Here is a 24,760-nt window from a genome sequence, read left to right as displayed (position 1 = left end):
AAAGAAAAAGAGGCCTGTGGTCTGGCCGACAAAAAGAGGAACCTTGCATACCCTAGAGCAGACCCAGGATGATCAAGGTGACACCTCCTCACAAGAGGAAGTGCCACTGCATGTTTTGTCTTTGGCAGCGGGCTCACATGAATACTGGGTAACCCCTTTATTGGAGGGCAAACCTATATGCATGGAACTAGACACCGGTGCAGCTGTCTCGCTGGTTCCTGAGACTGTGTATAAGGAAAAGCTACAGCATCTTCCGCTTAAGGCAACAAAAACTGTTCTGAAGACGTATACAGGTGAAGCTGTGCCCATGTTGGGCACTATTGATGTTAAGGTGGAGCTCAATGGACAGGCAGCTAAATTGCCACTGTTTGTGGTGAGAGGTGACTACCCAGCCTTAATGGGTAGGTCTTGGCTTGGGAAGATTCAACTGAACTGGGCAGAAGTGCACCGGATGACTAAAGAAGAAACCAGTCTAACCCCTATTCTAAGGAAACATGCTGCTGTTTTTGGAGATGATTTGGGAAGTATGAAGGGAATCACTGTGACATTGAACATTAAACCTGACAGTCCACCATAATATCTGAAAGCCCGAACTGTGCCATATGCCATCAGGCCAAAAGTTGAAGCAGACTTGGAGCGCCTGGTCACCAATGGAGTCCTAATACCAGTTACCCATAGCTCATGGGCCACTCCTATCGTTCCAATCGTGAAGAAAGATGGCTCTCTCCGGATTTGCGGTGATTTTAAAGTCACTGTCAACCCAGTGTTGTGTGCAGAGCAATACCCGCTTCCCCGCATCGATGACCTCTTCGCAGGCCTGGCTGGGGGACAAAAGTTCAGTAAGATTGATCTGAGTCAAGCATATTTACAGATGCACGTCGAAGAAAAGTCCCAAGAGCTGTTGACTATTGTGACTCATAAGGGGCTTTATCGATACTGTCGCCTACCCTTCGGAATAACATCTGCTCCCGCCCTGTTCCAGAGGGCTATGGACCAGATCTTGTGTGGCTTGTCAGGAGTTCAGTGCTATCTGGATGATATCCTGGTCACTGGAAGAAATGAAGAGGATCACTTAAAGAATTTAGAGGCTACCCTACAAAGACTGGAAGAGTATGGCCTACGAGTTCGCAAAGACAAGTGTGAATTCTTCAAGCCCTCTGTTGAATATTTGGGACACATCATTGATTCTGCAGGTCTTCATAAGGCCCCTGCAAAAGTTAAAGCTATTGTGGAGGCTCCCCCACCTCGAAATGTAAGCCAGCTGCGCTCGTTTCTAGGACTCCTGAACTATTATGGAAAGTTCATCTCACAGTTAGCCACACTGCTAAAACCACTTCATGAGCTCCTTGGGCAGAACAAGGCCTGGAAGTGGACTGAAGCCTGTGATGTTGCGTTTAACAAAGCTAAGGATGCACTGCTAAATTCTGAAGTTCTAACGCACTTTGATCCATCCTTACCACTGCAATTGGCCTGCGATGCCTCCCCTTATGGAGTGGGAGCAGTCGTGTCACATATTATGCCTTCAGGAGAAGAGAGACCTATTGCTTTTGCTTCACGCACTCTAAGGAAAGCAGAAACTAACTACGCCCAAATCGAACGTGAGGCATTAGGAATTGTTTTTGGAATTCGGAAGTTTCATCAGTACCTGTTTGGGCGAAAATTTACTCTTCTCACAGACCATCGACCTCTGACATCAATTTTTGGACCCTACACAGGCATTCCCCCATTAGCTGCTAGTCGTATGCAACGTTGGGCATTGTTACTTTCAGCACACACATATGAAATCAAATATCGGAAATCCACTCTGCACGGCAATGCAGATGGCCTCTCAAGGTTGCCTTTGCCGGTCAAACACCAAGATAGTGCCCAAAAGGAAATCTTCTACTTTGAACAGGTAGAGAATACATCCATCACTGCTACTCAGATAAAGAAGGCAACTCGCGTTGACCCAGTATTGTCCCACGTTATGGACCTGGTGATGCATGGAAAATCTCGACAAACCTCTCCGGTCTCATCCGACCTTGTTCCCTACATGTCCAAGCGGACGGAGTTATCGGTCCAATCTGGTTGTTTGTTGTGGGGGAGACGTGTCATTATTCCACCACCACTGAGATCACAGATGTTAGAACAGTTACATTCCGGTCACTGTGGAATAGTGCGCATGAAGGAAATTGCACAAAGCTATTTTTGGTGGCCTGGACTGGACAGCGCTATTGAAGAGAAGGCAAAAGCTTGTATGTCATGTCAGGGTGTGAGGAATGCACCCCAGTGGGCACCCCTACACCCATGGACTGGCCTGAAAACCCGTGGCAACGTATTCACGTTGACTTTGCTGGCCCTTGAAGGAAGCATGTTCTTGGTGGCAATAGATGCCCATTCTAAATGGCCAGAAGTCTCTATAATGCAGTCCACTTCGGCAGAGAGTACTATCCAAAACTACGAGGACTCTTTAGTCGTTTTGGTCTGCCAGAACAACTTGTGAGCGACAACGGACCGCAGTTCGTTTCTCAGGAGTTTCAAAATTTTATGAAGGCAAATGGGATACACCACATCACGTCAGCACTATATCATCCGTCCACCAACGGATTAGCTGAAAGATTTGTGCAGACAATGAAAAACGCTTTGAAATCAGCAAGGGGACAACACTCCATTCAAAAGGGTCTGGATACCTTTTTACTTTCCTACAGAAACACACCTCATGCTACGACCCACGCATCTCCGGCCGTTCTAATGATGGGACGACAGCTGCGCACTTGCTTTGATCTGCTGAAACCTTCTGAACCCCGACAAATTGTGCAACATCAGCAGCAATATCAAGTCATCAGACGGGCACCCAGAGCAAAAGACCGAACCTTTAGCCCAGGACAGCCAGTTTTGGCTCGGAATTATACTTCCAGAGCTAAATGGGTTCCGGCCACAATCATCACTCAAACAGGACCTGTTTCCTACACAGTCCAGACTGCAGAGAATCTTACCTGGCGGCGACATGTAGATCAGCTGTTGCCAGGTCATGCCAGTCCTCAGGACCCATCTGCAGGTGAGGGGTCTGACTTCACCTCTTCTGGTGAGGGACCGAATCACGAGTCACCTGTTTCTGACTGTTCTCCTCCATTACTGCCGGCGGCTGAGATACCCCTTTGCCCAGCACGAGCTGATACCACCTCCTCACCTGTTAGTGCTGCGGACCCTGAGCCCCTAGTGCTTTCGGGTGCAATAACACCAGAAGTTCGCCTTAATCCACCTAGAGACAGAAGGCCTCCTCATCGGCTGGATCTTTAGCTAGGGCGAACCCACGGTTATGGGGCAAAATAATCCCCAGGGTTTAGCCGGGAATGGAGGCAGTCTACCCTCCTTCCCTAGTCTAGTGTGTGTTTTATTTAGGGGATGTTCTTATTAGGGGGGGAGGAATATGTTGTGTATTTGGTTGTCATGTTTTTTGTTGCTATGGCAACTGAGTTAGATTATTATGGGTTTGCTCAACCTGTTTCGACCGGCTGAGTGAGCTCTCTGTGTCTGTAAATAAAATGGAGGTTTTGGTTAGCTGCCTGCTCTCTGGCTTCAAGTGATTGCTTCCTACGCCGGCTGCCCCAAGGATTTAACAATTAGTATAGTGGTGAGTATCCCCGCCTGTCAAGCGGGAGACCGGGCTTCAATTCCCTGACGGGGAGGGTGACCCCTTTTGAAGGGGGGACAAAGAAATCCCTGGCCTGCCCACCACACGCCTTGCATTCTCCTTCGACGGCCACTTCCCTTCGCACCCCGCACTGATGACTTTCACCTCCAGAGAGACAGTTACCTCGCAAGGACACGCTCGCCCTAGCCAAAGCCTCCCGGGGCCTGCACGTGGGGCACGTTTCAGAGCGGCAAAGGGAAATAGGCTGGCCAGGGCCATGAGGACAATGACCCAGACAAACGGGGAGGGACTTGGTCCAGAGGTGGAAGAAGACAGAAAAAGGGACAGGCATGGGATTGGCTTCCTGTCTTTTTTCCTTTGCTCAGCATTTGACCTGTGACTGTAATGGGGAGACTTGAGAAAGACCTGTGGCCGCCGGCGAGGTAGGTGGCCGCCCCGAGAGCGCAGAGCTGAGCATTTTCCGCTGGGCTGCTGCCTGCGCCCCCAGCACCTGGCCGTGATCGTATAGTGGTTAGTACTCTGCGCCGTGTCCACAGCAACCTCGGTTCGAATCCGGGTCACAGCATTGCTTTTTGGTGGGGAGGGGCTATCCTGCAGCACGCCTCGTGGCTCAGTCTGATGGCGTCCGTTTGCAAAGAGAGCCATCAGCCGGTCCTCAGTTTCTGCTTGGTAAAGGCAAGTCAGTGGGGTCCATCGGTCAGAAAAAGAGTACCAGGACTTCTTGCTGGGCGCCAGGGTCCAAAAGCAGCGCATTACCTCCTGGAAAGGGCTGTGTTTCGAATGTCCGTCCAGTGCGCGTTGAAGGGAAGGATCTGCGTGCCAGGGAAGCTGCGTCCCTCCAGAGGCGCTTGAGAAGCCAAAGGGGCCATGGGTGAGTTTGTGATGAGGTGAGTGTGACGTGTGGAAGGGGGAGGGTGGCAAGAGGAGGTTTTGAGAGGAAAAAAGGTGCTGCTGAGCTGGTAGGGGAGGGCAAGGTCCCAGGCGGGTGTTGTGTGAGGAGCTGTGTAGGCCCGAAAAGGCGTCCTGCTGAGCAAGGGCAGGTGAGGAGGGCCAGGGCTGTTGCTGCGGCCAAAGCCTTTGGGAAGCAGAAGAGGGCCAGGGGTGTTGTTGCCTGCTGGGGCCCATGCGCCGGTGTAGGTGAACGCTGACCATAGCTGGTCTGTGGGAGCTGGGGCTGCTCGTCATGCCCCTTTCCTCGTTAGTATAGTGGTGAGTATCCCCGCCTGTCACGTGGGAGACGGGGTTCGATTCCCCGACGGGGAGGGTGACCCCTTTTGAAGGGGGGACAAAGAAATCCCTGACCTGCCCGCCACATGCCTTGCATTCTCTTTCGACGGCCACTTCCCTTCGCACCCCGCACTGATGACTTTCACCTCCAGAGAGACAGTTACCTCGCAAGGACACGCTAGCCCTAGCCAAAGCCTCCCCCGGGGCCTGCACGTGGGGGCAAGTTTCAGAGCGGCAAAGGGAAATAGGCTGGCCAGGGCCATGAGGACAATGGCCCAGTCAAACGGGGAGGGACTTGGTCCAGGGGTGGAGGAAGACAGGCATGGGATTGGCTTCCTGTCTTTTTTCCTTTGCTCAGCATTTGACCTGTGACTGTAATGGGGAGACTTGAGAAAGACCTGTGGCCGCCGGCGAGGTAGGTGGCCGCCCCGAGAGCGCAGAGCTGAGCATTTTCCGCTAGGATGCTGCCTGCGCCCCCACCACCTGGCCGTGATCGTATAGTGATTAGTACTCTGCGCCGTGGCCGCAGCAACCTCGGTTCGAATCCGGGTAACGGCATTCCTTTTTGGTGGGGAGGGGCTATCCTGCAGCACGCCTCGTGGCTCAGTCTGATGGCGTCCGTTTGCAAAGAGAGCCATCAGCCGGTCCTCAGTTTCTGCTTGGTAAAGGCAAGTCAGTGGGGTCCATCGGTCAGAAAAAGAGTACCAGGACTTCTTGCTGGGCGCCAGGGTCCAAAAGCAGCGCATTCCCTCCTGGAAAGGGCTGTGTTTCGAATGTCCGTCCAGTGTGCGTTGAAGGGAAGGATCTGCGTGCCAGGGAAGCTGCGTCCCTCCAGAGGCACTTGAGAAGCCAAAGGGGCCGTGGGTGAGTTTGTGATGAGGTGAGTGTGAAGTGTGGAAGGGGGAGGGTGGCAAGAGGAGGTTTTGAGAGGAAAAAAGGTTCTGCTGAGCTGGTAGGGGAGGGCAAGGTCCCAGGCGGGTGTTGTGTGAGGAGCTGTGTAGGCCCGAAAAGGCGTCCTGATGGGCAAGGGCAGGTGAGGAGGGCCAGGGCTGTTGCTGCGGCCAAAGCCTTTGGGAAGCAGAAGAGGACCAGGGGTGTTGTTGCCTGCTGGGGCCCATGCGACGGTGTAGGTGTACGCTGACCATAGCTAGTCTGTGGGAGCTGGGGCCACTCACTGTGCCCCTTTCCTCATTAGTATAGTGGTGAGTATCCCCGCCTGTCACGCTGGGAGACTGGGGTTCGATTCCCTGACGAGGAGGGGTGACCCCTTTTGAAGGGGGGACAAAGAAATCCCTATCCTGCCCGCCACATGCCTTGCATTCTCCTTCGACGGCCACTTCCCTTCGCACCCCGCACTGATGACTTTCACCTCCAGAGAGACAGTTACCTCGCAAGGACACGCTTGCCCTAGCCAAAGCCTCCCCCGGGGCCTGCACGTGGGGGCACGTTTCAGAGCGGCAAAGGGAAATAGGCTGGCCAGGGCCATGAGGACAATGGCCCAGACAAACGGGGAGGGACTTGGTCCAGGGGTGGAGGAAGACAGAAAAAGGGACAGGCATGGGATTGGCTTCCTGTCTTTTTTCCTTTGCTCAGCATTTGACCTGTGACTGTAATGGGGAGACTTGAGAAAGACCTGTGGCCGCCGGCGAGGTAGGTGGCTGCCCCGAGAGCACAGAGCTGAGCATTTTCCGCTGGACTACTAGCCTGTACCTCCAGCGCCTGGCCGTGATCGCTTAGTGGTTAGTACTCTGCGCTGTGGCCGCAGCAACCTCGGTTCGAATCCGGGTCACGGCATTGCTTTTTGGTGGGGAGGGGCTATCCTGCAGCACGCCTCGTGGCTCAGTCTGATGGCGTCCGTTTGCAAAGAGAGCCATCAGCCGGTCCTCAGTTTCTGCTTGGTAAAGGCAAGTCAGTGGGGTCCATCCGTCAGAAAAAGAGTCCCAGGACTTCTTGCTGGGCGCCAGGGTCCAAAAGCAGCGCATTCCCTCCTGGAAAGGGCTGTGTTTCGAATGTCCGTCCAGTGCGCGTTGAAGGGAAGGATCTGCGTGCCTGGGAAGCTGCGTCCCTTCAGAGGCGCTTGAGAAGCCAAAGGGGCCGTGGGTGAGTTTGTGATGAGGTGAGTGTGAAGTGTGGAAGGGGGAGGGTGGCAAGAGGAGGTTTTGAGAGGAAAAAAGGTGCTGCTGAGCTGGTAGGGGAGGGCAAGGTCCCAGGCGGGTGTTGTGTGAGGAGCTGTGTAGGCCCGAAAAGGCGTCCTGCTGGGCAAGGGCAGGTGAGGAGGGCCAGGGCTGTTGCTGCGGCCAAAGCCTTTGGGAAGCAGAAGAGGGCCAGGGGTGTTGTTGCCTGCTGGGGCCCATGCGCCGGTGTAGGTGTACGCTGACCATAGCTGGCCTGTGGGAGCTGGGGCCAGTCACCGTGGCCCTTTCCTCGTTAGTATAGTGGTGAGTATCCCCGCCTGTCACGCGGGAGACTGGGGTTCGATTCCCCGACGGGGAGGGTGACCCCTTTTGAAGGGGGGACAAAGAAATCCCTGGCCTGCCCGCCATATGCCTTGTATTCTTCTTCGACGGCCACTTCCCTTCGCACCCCGCACTGATGACTTTCACCTCCAGAGAGACAGTTACCTTGCAAGGACACGCTCGCCCTAGCCAAAGCCTCCCCCGGGGCCTGCACGTGGGGGGCACGTTTCAGAGCGGCAAAGGGAAATAGGCTGGCCAGGGCCATGAGGACAATGGCCCAGACAAACGGGAGGACTTGGTCCAGGGGTGGAGGAAGACAGAAAAAGGGACAGGCATGGGATTGGCTTCCTCTCTTTTTTCCTTTGCTCAGCATTTGACCTGTGACTGTAATGGGGAGACTTGAGAAAGACCTGTGGCCGCCGGCGAGGTAGGTGGCTGCCCCGAGAGCGCAGAGCTTAGCATTTTCCGCTGGGCTGCTGGCCTGCACCTCCAGCGCCTGGCCGTGATCGTATAGTGGTTAGTACTCTGCGCCGTGGCCGCAGCAACCTCTGTTCGAATCCGGGTCACGGCATTGCTTTTTGGTGGGGAGGGGCTATCCTGCAGCACGCCTCGTGGCTCAGTCTGATGGCGTCCGTTTGCAAAGAGAGCCATCAGCCGGTCCTCAGTTTCTGCTTGGTAAAGGCAAGTCAGTGGGGTCCATCGGTCAGAAAAAGAGTCCCAGGACTTCTTGCTGGGCGCCAGGGTCCAAAAGCAGCGCATTACCTCCTGGAAAGGGCTGTGTTTCGAATGTCCGTCCAGTGCGCGTTGAAGGGAAGGATCTGCGTGCCTGGGAAGCTGCGTCCCTTCAGAGGCGCTTGAGAAGGCAAAGGGGCCGTGGGTGAGTTTGTGATGAGGTGAGTGTGTAGTGTGGAAGGGGGAGGGTGGCAAGAGGAGGTTTTGAGAGGAAAAAAGGTGCTGCTGAGCTGGTAGGGGAGGGCAAGGTCCCAGGCGGGTGTTGTGTGAGGAGCTGTGTAGGCCCGAAAAGGCGTCCTGCTGGGCAAGGGCAGGTGAGGAGGGCCAGGGCTGTAGCTGCGGCCAAAGCCTTTGGGAAGCAGAAGAGGGCCAGGGGTGTTGTTGCCTGCTGGGGCCCATGCGCCGGTGTAGGTGTACGCTGACCATGGCTGGCCTGTGGGAGCTGGGGCCAGTCACCGTGCCCCTTTCCTCGTTAGTATAGTGGTGAGTATCCCCGCCTGTCACGCGGGAGACTGGGGTTCGATTCCCCGACGGGGAGGGTGACCCCTTTTGAAGGGGGGACAAAGAAATCCCTGGCCTGCCCGCCACATGCCTTGTATTCTCCTTCGACGGCCACTTCCCTTCGCACCCCGCACTGATGACTTTCACCTCCAGAGAGACAGTTACCTTGCAAGGACACGCTCGCCCTAGCCAAAGCCTCCCCCGGGGCCTGCACGTGGGGGGCACGTTTCAGAGCGGCAAAGGGAAATAGGCTGGCCAGGGCCATGAGGACAATGGCCCAGACAAACGGGGAGGGACTTGGTCCAGGGGTGGAGGAAGACAGAAAAAGGGACAGGCATGGGATTGGCTTCCTCTCTTTTTTCCTTTGCTCAGCATTTGACCTGTGACTGTAATGGGGAGACTTGAGAAAGACCTGTGGCCGCCGGCGAGGTAGGTGGCTGCCCCGAGAGCGCAGAGCTTAGCATTTTCCGCTGGGCTGCTGGCCTGCACCTCCAGCGCCTGGCCGTGATCGTATAGTGGTTAGTACTCTGCGCCGTGGCCGCAGCAACCTCTGTTCGAATCCGTGTCACGGCATTGCTTTTTGGTGGGGAGGGGCTATCCTGCAGCACGCCTCGTGGCTCAGTCTGATGGCGTCCGTTTGCAAAGAGAGCCATCAGCCGGTCCTCAGTTTCTGCTTGGTAAAGGCAAGTCAGTGGGGTCCATCGGTCAGAAAAAGAGTCCCAGGACTTCTTGCTGGGCGCCAGGGTCCAAAAGCAGCGCATTACCTCCTGGAAAGGGCTGTGTTTCGAATGTCCGTCCAGTGCGCGTTGAAGGGAAGGATCTGCGTGCCAGGGAAGCTGCGTCCCTCCAGAGGCGCTTGAGAAGGCAAAGGGGCCGTGGGTGAGTTTGTGATGAGGTGAGTGTGAAGTGTGGAAGGGGGAGGGTGGCAAGAGGAGGTTTTGAGAGGAAAAAAGGTTCTGCTGAGCTGGTAGGGGAGGGCAAGGTCCCAGGCGGGTGTTCTGTGAGGAGCTGTGTAGGCCCGAAAAGGCGTCCTGCTGGGCAAGGGCAGGTGAGGAGGGCCAGGGCTGTTGCTGCAGCCAAAGCCTTTGGGAAGCAGAAGAGGGCCAGGGGTGTTGTTGCCTGCTGGGGCCCATGCGCCGGTGTAGGTGTACGCTGACCATAGCTAGTCTGTGGGAGCTGGGGCCACTCACTGTGCCCCTTTCCTCATTAGTATAGTGGTGAGTATCCCCGCCTGTCACGCGGGAGACCGGGGTTCGATTCCCTGATGGGGAGAGTGACCCCTTTTGAAGGGGGGACAAAGAAATCCCTGGCCTGCCCGCCACATGCCTTGCATTCTCCTTCGACGGCCACTTCCCTTCGCACCCCGCACTGATGACTTTCACCTCCAGAGAGACAGTTACCTCGCAAGGACACGCTCGCCCTAGCCAAAGCCTCCCCCGGGGCATGCACGTGGGGGCACGTTTCAGAGCGGCAAAGGGAAATAGGCTGGCCAGGGCCATGAGGACAATGGCCCAGACAAACGGGGAGGGACTTGGTCCAGGGGTGGAGGAAGACAGAAAAAGGGACAGGCATGGGATTGGCTTCCTGTCTTTTTTCCTTTGCTCAGCATTTGACCTGTGACTATAATGGGGAGACTTGAGAAAGATCTGTGGCCGCCGGCGAGGTAGGTGGTCCCGAGCGCAGAGCTGAGCATTTTCCGCTGGGCTGCCTGCGCCCCAGCACCTGGCCGTGATCGTATAGTGGTTAGTACTCTGCGCCGTGTCCACAGCAACCTCGGTTCGAATCCGGGTCACGGCATTGCTTTTTGGTGGGGAGGGGCTATCCTGCAGCACGTCTCGTGGCTCAGTCTGATGGCGTCCGTTTGCAAAGAGAGCCATCAGCCGGTCCTCAGTTTCTGCTTGGTAAAGGCAGGTCAGTGGGGTCCATCGGTCAGAAAAAGAGTCCCAGGACTTCTTGCTGGGCGCCAGGGTCCCAAAGCTGCGCATTCCCTCCTGGAAAGGGCTGTGTTTCGAATGTCCGTCCAGTGCGCGTTGAAGGGAAGGATCTGCGTGCCAGGGAAGCTGCGTCCCTCCAGAGGCGCTTGAGAAGCCAAAGGGGCCATGGGTGAGTTTGTGATGAGGTGAGTGTGAAGTGTGGAAGGGGGAGGGTGGCAAGAGGAGGTTTTGAGAGGAAAAAAGGTGCTGCTGAGCTGGTAGGGGAGGGCAAGGTCCCAGGCGGGTGTTGTGTGAGGAGCTGTGTAGGCCCGAAAAGGCGTCCTGCTGGGCAAGGGCAGGTGAGGAGGGCCAGGGCTGTTGCTGCGGCCAAGACCTTTGGGAAGCAGAAGAGGGCCAGGGGTGTTGTTGCCTGCTGGGGCCCATGCGCTGGTGTAGGTGTACGCTGACCATAGCTGGTCTGTGGGAGCTGGTGCCGCTCGTCATGCCCCTTTCCTCGTTAGTATAGTGGTGAGTATCCCCGCCTGTCACGCGGGAGACGGGGTTCGATTCCCCGACGGGGAGGGTGACCCCTTTTGAAGGGGGGACAAAGAAATCCCTGGCCTGCCCGCCACATGCCTTGCATTCTCTTTCGACGGCCACTTCCCTTCGCACCCCGCACTGATGACTTTCACCTCCAGAGAGACAGTTACCTCGCAAGGACACGCTCGCCCTAGCCAAAGCCTCCCCCGGGGCCTGCACGTGGGGGCACGTTTCAGAGCGGCAAAGGGAAATAGGCTGGCCAGGGCCATGAGGACAATGGCCCAGACAAACGGGGAGGGACTTGGTCCAGGGGTGGAGGAAGACAGAAAAAGGGACAGGCATGGGATTGGCTTCCTGTCTTTTTTCCTTTGCTCAGCATTTGACCTGTGACTGTAATGGGGAGACTTGAGAAAGATCTGTGGCCGCCGGCGAGGTAGGTGGCCGCCCCGAGAGCGCAGAGCTGAGCATTTTCCGCTGGGCTGCTGCCTGCGCCCCCAGCACCTGGCCGTGATCGTATAGTGGTTAGTACTCTGCGCCGTGTCCACAGCAACCTCGGTTCGAATCCGGGTCACGGCATTGCTTTTTGGTGGGGAGGGGCTATCCTGCAGCACGTCTCGTGGCTCAGTCTGATGGCGTCCGTTTGCAAAGAGAGCCATCAGCCGGTCCTCAGTTTCTGCTTGGTAAAGGCAGGTCAGTGGGGTCCATCGGTCAGAAAAAGAGTCCCAGGACTTCTTGCTGGGCGCCAGGGTCCCAAAGCTGCGCATTCCCTCCTGGAAAGGGCTGTGTTTCGAATGTCCGTCCAGTGCGCGTTGAAGGGAAGGATCTGCGTGCCAGGGAAGCTGCGTCCCTCCAGAGGCGCTTGAGAAGGCAAAGGGGCCGTGGGTGAGTTTGTGATGAGGTGAGTGTGAAGTGTGGAAGGGGGAGGGTGGCAAGAGGAGGTTTTGAGAGGAAAAAAGGTGCTGCTGAGCTGGTAGGGGAGGGCAAGGTCCCAGGCGGGTGTTGTGTGAGGAGCTGTGTAGGCCCGAAAAGGCGTCCTGCTGGGCAAGGGCAGGTGAGGAGGGCCAGGGCTGTTGCTGCAGCCAAAGCCTTTGGGAAGCAGAAGAGGGCCAGGGGTGTTGTTGCCTGCTGGGGCCCATGCGCCGGTGTAGGTGTACGCTGACCATAGCTAGTCTGTGGGAGCTGGGGCCACTCACTGTGCCCCTTTCCTCATTAGTATAGTGGTGAGTATCCCCGCCTGTCACGCGGGAGACCGGGGTTCGATTCCCTGACGGGGAGAGTGACCCCTTTTGAAGGGGGGACAAAGAAATCCCTGGCCTGCCCGCCACATGCCTTGCATTCTCCTTCGACGGCCACTTCCCTTCGCACCCCGCACTGATGACTTTCACCTCCAGAGAGACAGTTACCTCGCAAGGACACGCTCGCCCTAGCCAAAGCCTCCCCCGGGGCATGCACGTGGGGGCACGTTTCAGAGCGGCAAAGGGAAATAGGCTGGCCAGGGCTATGAGGACAATGGTCCAGACAAACGGGGAGGGACTTGGTCCAGGGGTGGAGGAAGACAGGCATGGGATTGGCTTCCTGTCTTTTTTCCTTTGCTCAGCGTTTGACCTGTGACTGTAATGGGGAGACTTGAGAAAGACCTGTGGCCGCCGGCGAGGTAGGTGGCCGCCCCAAGAGCGCAGAGCTGAGCATTTTCCGCTGGGCTGCTGCCTGCGCCCCCAGTGCCTGGCCGTGATCGTATAGTGGTTAGTACTCTGCGCCGTGACCACAGCAACCTCGGTTCGAATCCGCGTCACGGCATTGCTTTTTGGTGGGGAGGGGCTATCCTGCAGCACGCCTCGTGGCTCAGTCTGATGGCGTCCGTTTGCAAAGAGAGCCATCAGCCGGTCCTCAGTTTCTGCTTGGTAAAGGCAAGTCAGTGGGGTCCATCGGTCAGAAAAAGAGTCCCAGGACTTCTTGCTGGGCGCCAGGGTCCAAAAGCGGCGCATTACCTCCTGGAAAGGGCTGTGTTTCGAATGTCCGTCCAGTGCGCGTTGAAGGGAAGGATCTGCGTGCCAGGGAAGCTGCGTCCCTCCAGAGGCGCTTGAGAAGCCAAAGGGGCCATGGGTGAGTTTGTGATGAGGTGAGTGTGAAGTGTGGAAGGGGGAGGGTGGCAAGAGGAGGTTTTGAGAGGAAAAAAGGTGCTGCTGAGCTGGTAGGGGAGGGCAAGGTCCCAGGCGGGTGTTGTGTGAGGAGCTGTGTAGGCCCGAAAAGGCGTCCTGCTGGGCAAGGGCAGGTGAGGAGGGCCAGGGCTGTTGCTGCGGCCAAAGCCTTTGGGAAGCAGAAGAGGGCCAGGGGTGTTTTTGCCTGCTGGGGCCCATGCGACGGTGTAGGTGTACGCTGACCATAGCTGGTCTGTGGGAGCTGGGGCCGCTCACTGTGCCCCTTTCCTCGTTAGTATAGTGGTGAGTATCCCCGCCTGTCACGCGGGAGACCGGGGTTCGATTCCCCGACGGGGAGGATGACCCCTTTTGAAGGGGGGACAAAGAAATCCCTGGCCTGCCCGCCACATGCCTTGCATTCTCCTTCGACGGCCACTTCCCTTCGCACCCCGCACTGAGGACTTTCACCTCCAGAGAGACAGTTACCTCGCAAGGACACGCTCGCCCTAGCCAAAGCCTCCCCCGGGGCCTGGACGTGGGGGCACGTTTCAGAGCGGCAAAGGAAAATAGGCTGGCCAGGGCCATGAGGACAATGGTCCAGACAAACGGGGAGGGACTTGGTCCAGGGGTGGAGGAAGACAGAAAAAGGGACAGGCATGGGATTGACTTCCTGTCTTTTTTCCTTTGCTCAGCATTTGACCTGTGCCTGTAATGGGGAGACTTGAGAAAGACCTGTGGCCACCGGTGAGGTAGGTGGCTGCCCCGAGATCGCAGAGCTGAGCATTTTCCGCTGGGCTGCTGCCTGTACCCCTGTGACAGTGCGGTTCTGGCGGGACCCAACTGAGAGTGCCAAATCAGGACCAATTGCTTAAACAGGGCAGTCACAGCCCTAGGCTGGGGTTTTTTCCACCTCTAAGGCAAACCAAACCAGCCAGACAAAAGGACTTTGGTCTCACCCCACTGGCCAACCATAAGTCACACAAGCAATTTCCTTAGACACTCCAGTCTCCCAGTATCACCACCAGTGCACTTGTCCTGGGGATAAATGGTTATGAAAACCAACACGCCAATAAAAGAAAAAGATTCTCTCGATCCCAAAGGCCCAAGCCCCAGACCCAGGTCAATATACACATATACCATGCAGACGGCCATCCCCCCAGCAGCCAGGTGCTGGCTCTCACAACCACCTGGGGTGTTTCCAGTCACCCCCCAAGCCACCCTCACCACAAGAAAGACCCCCTTTGAAATACACTTACCGGCTGCTGGTACTGGCTGTCTTTAGTTGGGTGAGAGGTTAGGAGCTGCTGCTGCAGAGCCAGAGAAAGCACCTGCCACAGTGCCAAGAGAAGCAGGTAGGAGAAGGAGATGGGGTCTCTCAGCTGCTCAGCCTCTTGCTCCAGGAGCAGTTCCCCTCGCTGACTGGCTGGTGGCCAAAAACCAGGTAGACAGCGAGCACCCGCACTCCCCTAGCTAGCCACCCTACTGCCCCCGCCCCTGCCAAACAGCTGATGGCTTGTGGGCCCCCACTGGCCCCATAAACAGTTGACTGGTGGGGGGTGCCCCTGTCCCCTATAGGGGCATGACCCAACCGACCCCCTTCTTCCCCAAGGCCCCAGCCCCTCCTCCTCCAAAGGAATTCAGCTTGCTGGAGCTCAGTTCTTCTCCTCCTCTCCCTGCCGTGGGATCAGCTGTCTCCCTCCTGCGGGGAGACATAGCTGATTGACGGGGGTGGGGTGTGCAGCGAGCTGGGGGAAGCCGAGCGTGGGCCCCGCCCCCGGCACCATGGTAACCCCACCTAAGGGGCAGCTTTTTTGAAAATTTGCTGAGGGGAAGCAGCTGCTTCCCCTGCACCCCACTAGCTACACTACTGGGTGGGGCTTGGGGAGAACGATGGGTTTGGGGTGCTGGCTCCAGGAAGGGGCTCAGGCATGGGGTGCAGACCCCCACCAAGCAGCACTTACCTCCTATGGCTCCTGCTCAGCGGTGGGCGCAGCTAGACTAAGGCAGGCTCCCTGCCCCCACACCGCTCCCGAAAGGAGCCAACGGGCCCCTGGGGCAAGGAGGGCAGGGGGCACCTGGCTCCGCACACTGCCATTCTCTGCAAGCGCCGGCCCATTGGCCGGGAGAGCTGCAGGGGTGGTGCCGGCAGGCAGGAGCAGCACGCAGAGGGAGACCCCCGCCCCTAGGGCTGCAGTGGCTGCTTCCAGGAGCCCTGTCTAGCCGTTGGCAGCCGCACTGCGCTGCTGCCAGAGATTGTGATCGACCAGTTGGTGACCACTGGCCTACAGTTTTCAGGTGCCTAAGTGGCCCCCGCAATCATGGTTAAAGTTGCCCATCCCAACCCAGGTCTGAAATGGTGCCGCTGGGCTCTAACCAGGGTCCGGCTTCTGGCCTGGCCAAGGGACAGGGCCATGTGGCAAGCGGCGCTTAGCCCCACCTCAGTGCCACCCAGGGAAGAGGCAGCCACCACCGCTCCGTGCCTTCCCCGGGCTACTATGCCCATATAAAACGTGAGCAGCCATGGGCCTCCCTGTTTTAAAAGTGGGGGGCACATCCCCCCCAGCCTTCCCAGTCCTGGTGCCCCTGGGCCCACAGGGTGTGGGGGCCCAAATGTTCTTTTTGCCCAGGGCCCCATTAAATCTTAATGTGCCTCGGAATATACCACCATGTGTGCCAAGACGTACTAGTTCCTCCAGCCCTTAAATGGTTGGAGAACCTTTCCACAGGGGAGTCTATTGCCAAGATGTCTGCTACGGTGGGTTCCACAGCAACCTTCTTCTTTTATACATAATCATTAGCTTTACTGTGCATCCCCACACTGACCGTGAGTCAACTTACTCTTTACCTCATCTCTACATGCTTCTTTCCACTGGTTTGAACCCCACAGGCTCCGATCAGATCAATTACAGGAGATTCCAAAATCCACACTTCTCTACCTTATAATCATTTTGCCAAAGCACCATTTCACCATCCTATTATCTGAACATGCTTTATCCCTGTTATACATTTCCTCAGGACCCAGGGCCGCACAAATTCAAGGCAAAAAACCCCTCCCATTCCCCTCCTGGTGTCTCTATCTGTAGTCTTGCCTTCCCCAAACTTTTCTGCCAAGTGTCTGGGTATAAAAGGGAGTGTTTCAGCATAAAATGAATTGCCTTTTCCCCGGTGCTGTTCAGATATCAGCTCCTTGCCCTGAGAAAAACTCCCTCGGTCAGAATGCTCCAATGTATGTACCTTTACATCATCTTTTATAGCGTACGCTAACAAGAACATAACCTATGGTGACTCCGAGTGGGTCAGCATCATCACCTCTACTTAAGATTATTCCTAGTTATGTGACGTTTGGTTTTCAGATGGTAGCAGCTGAACAAACACAATAGCTGACTACAGTTAGGTAAAGTCCTGGGGTACATGCAGGAATGTCAAATTCTAGGGCAACAGGGGCTTGGAAAGCCAAGGGGGGAGATAGAGAGAGAGAGAGAGAGAGCGCATCAATGACAGAGGAGGAGAGAACTCGCAAAGAGGAGAAACAGCTGGAGAATAGCTGTGAGTGCAGAGGGCAGCCTGACAGCTGAGCATCATAGGTACCCAGACAGCATGACGACAGGTTTCAGAGGGGCAGCCGTGTCAGTCTGTATCAGCAAAGAATGAGTTGATCTCTCTCCTGCCATCCATCTCCACCCTCTGACAAACAGAGGCTAGGGCCACCATTCCTTACCCAGCCTGACTAATAGCCATTCATGGACTTAACCTCCATTCATTTATCTGCAAAAAGAACAGGAGTACTTATGGCACCTTAGAGACTAACAAATTTATTTGAGCATGAGCTTTCGTGGGCTAAAACCCACTTCATCCGATGCATGCAGTGGAAAATACAGTAGGAAGAGATATACACAGGGGACATGAAAAAATGGGTGTTGCCATACTAACTATAACGAGAGTAATCAATTAAGGTGGGCTATTATCAGCAGGAGAAAAAACACTTTTGTAGTGATAATCAGTATCAGGTGACATGGTCACTCGTCCTGTGAGACCCCAGCCTCCATTCTTCCAGGGCTGGCCCCCACCCACCCAGGAAGGTTTGCAAGTATACAGAGCCATTTACAACCACTTGTCTTAGTCAATGGGAGCCATCAAGCTTGCAAAGCACCATTAATGGCCCACACTTTGCATAATTACAATAGGCCTCAGAGTTATACTTCATATTTCTAGCTTCAGATACAAGAATGATACATACATACAAATAGGATGAACACACTCAGTAGATAATAAGCTTTGTAATGATACCTTACAAGAGACCTTTTACATAAAGCATATTCCAGTTACATCATATTCACATTTATAAGCATATTTCCAAAAAACACATGGAGTTTGAGAACCTCTGAGTTAGAGCATTGGTGGTTCGGTAGCAGAAGTCACAGCTACAGCGGGGGAGGTCTAGCTTCGGTTTCTGGCCAACAGAGGGATCAGTTTTATTGTCTCCAAATTTCAGAAGAAAAATTCAGCCCCCCACTGGGTGTGGTGGGGGTTTCTCTGGTTTTCATTTGGTTTGTTTTGTTTTTCTCATTTGAAATGTCCTTGATCATTTGTCTGGGAAAACTGTTTGGACAAGACCAAGGAAGAGTCGGAACAATTACAAATCTCCATGGGAGTGAGGGGGTCTCTCAGCGCCGGGGGAGGGGTGGAGATTTTCATGGAGGGGAGTTGAGGAGATAAACGAGAGGCTTTTGCTCCAGCAGAGGGGGCAGTTTGGCAGGTTCATTTTTACCAAGTGAATCTTCCCCCCCACACCTGTTGCTCCCCTGCAGCTGCCCCAGCTCAAACCCCACTGTCACCCCCAGCATGTGACCTACAGCTTCCCACTGACAAAGCCCTTAAATATCAGACACAAAATCCCCTAGTCTGCCCCTTCTCCCAGCTGAGCCCTGCCCCCACAGAGCCCAGGACAACCCTGACCTAGCTGGATCTCATGGCAGATGACCGTGAATGTGCTTTGCCGACACAAGAAGCCAAGTGTGCAGCCACCCAGGAGATGTAATAACTGTGTAAGTTCAGTGGACAGAATCCCATAGTACAGACATTGCCTTAGTATTTCACTCCGTGCACTGAGATCTGAACGTAAAAGATTCACCCACAAATGCAGCCATTGAAATCTCCCAATTTATGATCTCTGCCTTTCCCAGACAGTCATAAACTTCAGTTCCTTCTGGCTGGCAGAGGGGAAATTCAAGTGACACTAATGTTCACAATTCATTGACTAATGTTTACAGTTGAATTAATAGAACAGAAAAACAAACAAACAGTGATTCCTTGACACAACACCACAAGGTGAAATAGGAACAGAGACAAACCTTGCCAGTAAAGTCTCTCTTCCCCAAAGATCCTCAAAATCCTGTTAATTCCCACCCCTGCATCAAGCCTCCCATTAGAATTGCCCTCGTTGGACATTCCCAGACCTGGATGTTGGTGAAATACAGAATTTGAACAGCAAACCCGGCTCCCTGCACCTGTCACTTACTCCTTTATCATGCCACAGAGAACTTTTCTGGCATGGAAAACAGAGCAGAACTGCTGCCCAGGATCACCAATTGTAGGGAAGAACCAATTGGCTTTGCTTTGGGGAAGCTGCTTGGAATCAGCTATAACATCATTATTCAATCTGAGATACGGTTACAACATCCACAACCCCAGTGTCACAACTATTGAAATCACATGGTCCTTATATTGTACCAGCCACAGAACTAAAGGGATTTGAAATAAATCCCTGTTCAGAGTGAAGATTGAGGTAGGAGAAATTATAGAAAGTATTTTAGATGTTCCTCCCCTGAGAGAAAAGATTTTACCATTGAAAAGGAATCCAGAAGTGGATTCTAGGGGTTTAATTGGTAAGTGGGGAAAGCAAAGTAGAGAGGGTAAAGATATAATGAATAGTCTGATAGAAATTGAAGAATTACTTAAGGAGGATTCAACTAAAACATTTGGATGGACTGAATTGGAGAAGATATGTCTCTCATTAGTAGATGGAAAGAATCTTGGAGGAGATAAACAAATTGAGATGAGGACTAAAGGTAGAGGGAAGGGAGTAGGTACTGAAAGGAAGAAGCAGTCCAGTGCGATTAGGAGGTATGCAACAAAAAAAGCAAAATATAAATTTTATCAGCAATTATTTAACAAAAATAGGAGAAGATTAGCTCGAGTTATTATGGGAGAACCGGATAAAGTGAACTGTGAAATCCCTATGGATGAAATAGAAAAGTATTTTATAGATATTTTAGGAAATGCTGGACATGGGAATATAGCGGGGTGGCCTTCATCTATGGAGAGGGCGGATAATGATATATTAATGAGTCCGATCTCTGTGGATGAAGTTAGAAATGTTTTAAGGGAGATTAAAAAAGATAGTGCCCCTGGTACGGATAAAATTAAGGTGAGTGATTTAAGGGACATTTTTAACTTAGACTCCTTAATTATCACAAAAAATTTTAATATGTGGTTTTTAAATGGGCAGGTCCCATTTGTTTTTAAGGCGAATAGAACGATTTTAATACCAAAAACACAGGAGGAGGAGGAGGAGGAATTGAAGAAATTAACCTCCTGGAGGCCACTAACAATTGGGTCAGTATGGGTAAGATTGTATACGAAAATATTAGCAAAGAGATTATCGGAGGCAGTGAAAATTTGTAATAGACAGAACGGGTTCATAGCTGCTCCCGGCTGTGAGGAAAACATTGCTATTTTAGATAATCTGATAAAGGGAGCCAAGTGCAGGGGAGATGAAATAGCCATAGTCTTTATAGACTTGGCTAAAGCATTTGACTCAGTAGGACATGGGCACATAATAGCTGGTCTCAAGAGATATGATATTGATGAACGTTTTATTGAAATTATTAGAGATTTGTATGATAATTGCAGAACGAGGGTGTGGGTTGGGAATAAACATTCTGAGTCTATTTTAATTAGGAGAGGGGTAAAACAAGGTGACCCTCTGTCCCCGATTTTATTTAATATTTCTTTGGATCCGCTTTTAACTAAATTAGAGTTAGATGGAAGTGGGTTTTATGTTCAAGGCAATAGAGTCACGTCATTGGCTTTTGCCGATTATGTGGCAATTTTAAGTAGTTCACATTTAGGGATGGTTAAAAATTTGGGTATTTTACAGAGCTTTTGTAATAGCACTAATCTTCAGATAAATGTGAATAAAACAAAGGGATTTCACATTTTACCTAAATATAAAACTTATTTAGTAAATCCGAAAAGTAGATGGACAATAGGGAGTGAGGAGATAGAGTATGTTCAGCCGGGGGAATTTGAGAAATATTTAGGGGCATGAATAGACCCATGAATTGGTATAGGAGGGCCTTTACTTAAGGAGAAATTGATAGAATGGAGTGAGAGTTTAAGTAAGGCTCCCTTGAAACCAGCTCAAAGATTATTGATTTTACAGACTTATGTTTTACTGAGGTTATTTTATAATTTGCTTTTAATAGAACCCCCATTTTACATTTTAGATGATTTGGATATTTTAGTTAGGAGGATAGTCAAAGATATTTTACATCTACCTCAATGCACTACGGATGGGCTATCTTATTCTAGGGGGAGAGACGGTGGGTTAGCTCTCACCAAATTTAGTGTACAAATCCCGAATATGTTAGTGTGAAAATGGAGAAGACATATTGTCTCTAGGGACACATGGATTGATTTGTCTTATTTATATGCAGGTGAAAATTTGGTAGATAAAATCATAGTTCTTAGCGCAGCAACTCCTCATCCCAGAAAATGGAGAGAGGAGGAGTTTTTAAGATGGGCTGGGATGAGATGTCAGGGAGTCGGTATAAAATATTTTAGGAACGATATAATTAGTAATTTGATTTTTAAGAACTCAGATAAAGTCCTCTGCATATATTGCTGCACTACAGCCTGCCTCCTCCTCCTCCTCTGGGGTAAGGCTTATCGGTTCTCCCCCGGGCTCTCTGGGGCAGGCTTATCAGTCGTCCCCCAAACTCGTCGTCTGCCCAGGGGTCTCTCCCCCCCCCGAGGCTTCGGGGGCCGCGGGTCCTCTGTCCACGAAGCCCAGGGGAGCCACCCACCGGCCGTAGCCCAGGCTGCCTCGGGGCGGGGGGACACTGGGTGGTCCTGCGGGCCGGGCGCAGGGTGGCCGGGAGGGTCCGGGCGAGACCGCCCAGGGCCCGGGGGGGTCTCCCCCGAGACGTCAGGAGCCGTGCATCCTCCGCGGAGGGAGCTCGGGGGAGCCACGCACCCGCCGTCCTCAGGGCAGGCCAGGGCTCGCCTGGGCCGCCTCGGGGCAGGGGGACCCAGGGCCGTCCTGCTTGCCGGGAGCCGGGCTCAGGGTGGGGCCGGGAGAATCCGGGCAACTACGCCCGGGGCCCAGGGGCCCCTCCCCCTGAGGCTTTGGGGTCCGCGGGTCCCAGGCTGTCACCCATCCAAGTATAGCCAGGCCCGGGACGGTTTACCTTCCGAGATCCGACGGGATTGGGGGCTTTCGGTCCGGTATGGACGTAGGCACCCAGCTCCGCGCCTCCTCGCCCGCTTCCCCCCACCGCTACCAGCTCCCGGGCCTGCCCAATGGCAATCGTCTCTGGCTGATTTGGGGGAAATGAATAAACAAACAAACAAAAGAAAACACTTCCATGGGCCCGAGCCAAACGGCCGGGAGGCAGTCCCTGGCCGCAGCCGGGTGCGCCCCGGGCCGCTCGCCTGGCAGCCAGGTCCCGGTCTCGGTGGGTGCGATCTGTTCCCACCCCCAAGCGTTCCAGCAGCTCCCGTCCGCCCGGGAGGGACTCTGCCGGTCGCACCCAGCCTGGGGGACCCACGGTGTGGGGGGTGGGGGAGAGGGGAGCCGTCCGATCGCCCACCAGGGCCACCCGGAGAACAGGTCGACCAACCGGGTCAACCCGACGGCCGGTCAGTCTCGAGGTCATCTCAAGTTTGTCCGCAGGAGGGCAGCACTCCGGCTGCGGCTGACTCCGGAGGACTGGGGCTGAAAAAGCTTCCAAGTCCCTTCCCGCCTGCCAGGTCAACCCGGAGGACCGGGGCTGAAAATCCTTCCAAGTCCCTTTCCGCCCACCAGGTCAACCCGGTTCTCCCTACGGGCGTTGGAGCTCTGGGTTGACCTGGTGGCCGGTTGGCTTTCCAGGCTGGGGGTCCCCCCCACACTGAGGGCAGCGCAGCAGCGCTCCTGAGGACCTCCGAGGGGGGGCTTAATAGTCGACCCCGGCAGGTCTGGGCGGGGGGGGGAAGCTTAATAGCCAACCCCCAGCAGGTCCGGGGGTTGGGGAGGGAGGCTTAACAGTCGCCCCCCAGCGGTCCGGGGCGGGGGGAGGCTTAACGGTCGTTCCGCAGACGGTCCGGGGGAAGGCTGAAGAGTCGTCCCCCGGGGTTGCCGGGGGAAATTTTTCAAAGTCCCTTCCCCACCACCAGGTCAACCCAGTTCTCCCTTCGGCCGTCGGAGCTCTGGCCGGGGACGTGGAGCCCTGGGCGGCTTGCCTGGCGGCGGGGACCCGGTCTTGGAAGTCCCGATCCTTTTTTAAAATTTTTTTTCCTCCGGGGACCAGGGTGACCTTCCTGCACTCCCCAGAGCCTCTGGGCACATTTTTGGGGAAAAGAAACACACACAAAAAAACAACCCTTCCTTGTGCCTGATCCAAATGACCGGGGGAAAGTCATTCTCTGCGGCCGAGGAGGGTGAGCCCTGGGCAGCTTGCTTGGCGGCGGGGGACCCGGTCTCAGAGGTCCCGATCCTTTTTCAAAAAAAAAAAAAAAAATTCCGCTCCTGGGACCGGGGTGACCTTGCAGAACTCCCCAGAGCCTCTGGGCAAATTTTGGAAAAAACTTCCATGTGCCCGATCCAAATGACCGGGGGAAGTCACTCTCCGCGGCCGAGGACGGCGAGCTGCTTGGCCGCCTGGTTAAGCCAGAGGAAGCGGGCTGATCAATATTTGTCCGAGTCGGAAGAAAAAATTCAAAGTCCCCCCTCGTCCACCAGGTCAACCCTGGGGACGTAGGCTGAAAAAATTTCTAAGTCCCCTCTCAGAGAGCAGGTCAACCCCATCGGCTAGCATGGCGTTGACCTGGCAGTCGGTCGTTCCGTGGAATTCCGGAAGGGGTCGCCCGAAACCGCCTCGGCCGACCGAGAGAACCAGGAGGTTGGCACGAATTTCAAGTTTGTCCCGCTGAACCCGGGTTGGCCTTTTTCAACGTGTCCTTTCAAAAAGGTGTGCGGAGATTTTTGAGGACAGGGTTTTCAGAACCTCTGAGAACCGGAACTCAGCCTAGGGGACCAATCCGAGTTTGGTACCCGACCTCGCCCCGTCTGGGTCGCCGACTTCTTCTCTAGCACGTTGCCTTGGAAGGCGGCGGCGGCTGCCTCCGAGCCGTGCCATCACGTTAAATCGACCGAAGGGCCGCCGGGAAAGAAAAGCGGGGCCAAGGGTCGGGCTCACGGGGGCCCGGCTCCTGCCCGGCTCCGTCCAACTTCTTCGATGCCGCCTGGAGCTCCGGGAAGAGAAAAGCAGCGTCAGGGCCCCGCTGCCAGATGCTCCCTGGTGTCACCCCGAGCACCGTGGAATGCGGGGAGAGGGAGAGATCGGAGGGAGGTGCCGGGAGAGGGGGTCGTCTCGACGGCCCCCCCGACTCGCCCTGTCTCGAGCTCTCCTCCCCGCGGGTTGGCTTTCGTCCCGCGTTGTGTCACCCAGGCTGCCTGGGAAAGCGGGGGGACGGGGTGCTCTCTTCGGAGGCTCACCCCGTCTCTTCCGCCGTCATTCCTCGGCGGCTCCCGGAGCGCTCTGCCCGTGGCGATTTTCCCTCCCGCTCTCCCCGCCCCGCCCAGGGAGCCGGGGAAGGCTCGTCAAGGACCTGAGGGCCCTCCGCCCTTCCGTCCCCGCCCGACGTCCATCGGGCAGCCTGGGTCCAATTTTGGGGGATCGCCATGCCCGTCGGTCCCACCACACACTCTATACTAGCTGCGTCGCAGGCCCCGCTCCTTCCCCTCCCGGGGGGAATGCCGGTGGGGGCCCGCTGGGTGCGGGGGTGCCCGTCCCACACCCCACGGGGGGGGGGTTCCGCGTCTTCCGTTCCCCGGAGTGCAGCTACCTCGTTGATCCTGCCAGTAGTATATGCTTGTCTCAAAGATTAAGCCATGCATGTCTAAGTACCATATTAACCTCTTGAAACCCTGGCAGGAACAAGAAGGCCTCCTAATCAATCTCTGCCCGCCAGAGCCGGAATTAGGACCCCAAGACCCCTTAGCTTGGGGAGTCGCTCACGGACGAGCAACGGAAACAGACTGGATGTCTCCTGCACGCATTCCGTAAGACCTTCACCGCCCAGCCAGGCTACACGACCCTCGAGTACCATACCATCCAGACCGAGTCGGGAGTGGTGATCTGGGAGGCAACCAGGCCCTTACCTTATCGGATAAGGCAGGTCATCAAGGAGGAAGTTCAGGCCATGCTAGAACTGGGCGTTATCAAACCAAACCATCACAGAGTGAGTGGTGTAGCCCCGTAGTCCCGGTTCCCAAACCGGATGGCATCCAGCACTTCTGCATCGACTTCCGCTGCGTCAATTTGATTTCCAAGTTCAACGCGTACCCGATGCCAC

The 24,760-nt window shown here is 54.9% G+C and overlaps 5 non-coding genes and 1 pseudogene across 5 annotated transcripts; 5 read left to right on the top strand and 1 right to left on the bottom strand.

Annotated features, from left to right (window-relative positions):
- Window positions 1-24,760, bottom strand: part of LOC120375680 — a 1,085,709-nt pseudogene that overhangs the window by 401,713 nt on the left and 659,236 nt on the right.
- On the top strand, window positions 7,283-7,354 carry TRNAD-GUC. Its single transcript has one exon. It is a non-coding gene; the product is annotated as a tRNA-Asp (tRNA).
- On the top strand, window positions 8,516-8,587 carry TRNAD-GUC. The gene has a single exon. It is a non-coding gene; the product is annotated as a tRNA-Asp (tRNA).
- On the top strand, window positions 9,751-9,822 carry TRNAD-GUC. The gene has a single exon. It is a non-coding gene; the product is annotated as a tRNA-Asp (tRNA).
- Window positions 10,975-11,045, top strand: TRNAD-GUC. Its single transcript has one exon. It is a non-coding gene; the product is annotated as a tRNA-Asp (tRNA).
- Window positions 13,428-13,499, top strand: TRNAD-GUC. The gene has a single exon. It is a non-coding gene; the product is annotated as a tRNA-Asp (tRNA).

The sequence above is a fragment of the Mauremys reevesii genome, linkage group 12, assembly GCF_016161935.1.
Source record: "Mauremys reevesii isolate NIE-2019 linkage group 12, ASM1616193v1, whole genome shotgun sequence".
Lineage (NCBI taxonomy): Eukaryota > Metazoa > Chordata > Testudines > Geoemydidae > Mauremys > Mauremys reevesii.
This window is presented reverse-complemented; position numbering and strand designations above follow the sequence as displayed.